This window comes from Austrofundulus limnaeus, unplaced genomic scaffold (genome assembly GCF_001266775.1).
Source record: "Austrofundulus limnaeus strain Quisiro unplaced genomic scaffold, Austrofundulus_limnaeus-1.0 Scaffold689, whole genome shotgun sequence".
NCBI lineage: Eukaryota > Metazoa > Chordata > Actinopteri > Cyprinodontiformes > Rivulidae > Austrofundulus > Austrofundulus limnaeus.
In genome coordinates this window covers 160066-163088 of record NW_013953091.1, presented here as the reverse complement: position 1 = coordinate 163088, position 3023 = coordinate 160066, and positions in this window count along the sequence as shown.

Genomic DNA, 3023 nt, shown 5'->3' with positions numbered 1-3023 from the left:
ATAGTTTAGTTATGATGTAAACACAATAAAAATTAAACCAAGATTTATAATAATTATCATTTGATCCATACATTGGTAATGTCTGACTGGGCCTCGTGTCACTTTATGCTCAACAAATTGGGCCCCGAGGTCAAAAAGGTTAAGAACCCCTGATTTAGACCAAACTGCACTTCCCTCTGTTTGCACAGAGTTTGTTCTTGTTACAAAGAAATGGTTGTATTTGTTAAATGTTCTTGAATCATGAACCGTCTCGTGGGGATGCAGAGAGCATTTCCTTCCACACACTCCTCCCAGCTGTGTGTATATTTGTGTTCTTAGGGAGGGCCTCTTCCTCAATGCTGCATGGGCTTTTATGTTGTCTGAGCCCCAAGGTATCCTCTTCTGGCTATACAATAAGCTGATAACATACACTGCAGTGTAACTGATGTCTGAACAGTTGTATTTCTGTAGATAATGTCTCTGACAAAGAGTTGCTCTGTTTTCATACTGCAGGAGTGCTCCCATTTAGACCATTATGTAACCAAATTGTTTTGATATTTGTTAGACAGAAAACAGATTCTGATTCATACATTTTGTTCCAAAGCAGGTGCATCAATATTTGTGTTTAGATCATTTGAGAAGATAAATAAAACTGATGGTACTTGATATAAAAAATGTACAGTACATTGACCGTTTTATTTAATTGTAGTTTTTACTTCTATTTAGACATCTTCAAAAAGGGTACTTTTAAATTTTCATTTCTTTCTAAAATACTACTTTTTCTAACGTTTCCATATTTGTTGATAGTTGACAACTCTTCTGCAACTGCAGAAGACATTAAGATAAGATAAGATAAGATAAGATAAGATAAGATAAAACTTTATTGATCCCACAGTGGGGAAATTTGCACATTACAGCAGCTCAAAACTGGACAGGGTGAGATAGAATAAAGAAAGAAAAGTAAAAGAAAAACAGAAAAACAGTCCACCCAGCAATTGAACAGCTTTAGCAGATGGATATTTAGGCAATTTATCAGTCTTTCATGTAGTTTTAGGGAAATGTATTCAGTTATCCTACTGTCCTCTCACGTTTCAGTTAGGTGGAGATCCTGGACTTTGACTGCATGTTGTCTCTACTTTGGCTTCATCCTAGTTTTGTATGAGAGTTCTTGTGGTTTGTTCAGATGAAGTCATGCTCCCATGTTGTTTTTAGAAAGAAGACGCTTTTTTTCTGCAACCCTTCCAGACCAGATTTTACTGCTGATGTAGCTGTTTGGTTTAGCTTTTTAATGTTCTTCACTTGTTCATTCCCACATAATTGCTTTTCTCTTTTTCTGCAGTTTGACGACATCCTTAACCCGCCTCCTGCATCCCTCAGGAAGTTCAGTAACCCAGAGCTGACTCATGGATTAAGTCTTGCTCTCAAGCTAAAACTGCATCTCACTGAGGGTGATAAACACCATCGTCGGAGGAGTCTAGGTGGTGGTCTCACAGGTAGCTTTTTTCATTAAGTTGTATATTTATGTATATATTTACTTTTTAAAATTTAAACCCATTGTAAAAGTGTCATTCAAAAAATGTAATTCTGAATAATGTAGCAGGAACCCACTTGGATTTCTTCTCAAAACTTTATTCTTGTTTCTGACGCCAATCGGTTTCACAGCTACACAGTAGACAGACAGAGAAAAAAGGCCTTCATCGTCTCTGAAACCTAAAAACCAGCAGATTGTCCCAGACTGCTCCAAGCAGAGACTCTTAACAACTTCTACCCATATCATAATGATTCAACCTTCTAACCTCTTCAGGCTCTCCTGGTTCCACCCCTGAAGGTGGTAACTTTAACGTCGGACGTCAGAACGTAACACATGATGACACATCAACTCTCATTCTCTGCTTTTAAACTTATGACTGCAATGATCAGAAAGTATAAAAATACAAAACTGGATCTAACAATCAATCATTTACAAAATTTCCTTCACTAGAGTTCAAGGAAGTTACAGATTCACACATTTGTATTTGTTTGCTGAGAGGTTTAAAGGTTTGATGCCCCGAGAGGCTGTTTTATGGGCTTTTATTTAGTTCATGTTTAAAGGTATCATATAATAAGAAAACATTTTATAAACATGGAAGTGATCAGATCTGATATTGTTTTTTTTTAAACACTGGTTTAACTTCATTTTCCTTCTGCAGCTGTAAAAAATATATTGCAGTGGTGGAACTCAAAGGCTGAGGAAAAAAAATCAATATTTATACTAAATAAATTATCTACAGATCAGGTATCATGTCCCATTTAAAAAAAAAAGTTTGTTTTGTTGAAAACATATGCCACTTATTCACTTTTAAGGGGCATTTTATACAAATCCAAAACCTAATTACTTTAAATTATATTCAGGTAGAAAGGTGTTTTGACTTTTAAGGCTTTTAAACATAGACAGCAATGGCTAATTATTTGGTATTTCTGGAAGGCTCATGATTAACAGATCCTGCTGTGAATATGTTTCAAGACATGTTTTAAAGTTAAACTTTATTTTCTACAAACTATCAGTAAAATAAAGAAAAGTTTACCAGCGAGTGTCTTGAAATGCTTTGGTTCATTTTAACACAATCTATTTATTTGTACAATTTGTACAGAATTTCATTGGTACCACTTTACAATAAGGCGTCCTTTTATAGATGGCTTATAAATACTTTATAGATAAGTTATTAATTCATCTGTAAACACTTTATAAATCATTTATAAGTGTTTATATGCATTAATTAGGGATGAGAAAGAGATAAAACTGTCTGGTTTCCTGCCAAATAGTGTGCCAAATCTGTTCATGTACATATTACATTTAAGGTGCTATATTAAAAATTTCAGACCAGGTTTCTACCTTGTTTGAAGCATACTCTCCTCTCATTGGTCAGTCAATGAAACCCTCGCTGATTGGTTGTACGCTAAGCGACAGCGACAAAAGTTGAACATTTTTCAACTTTAATATGTCGCGTCGCAAGCTCGCGTGTGCACGTSTACGTGTACGAGCGTGAAATTTCACATGCACTATT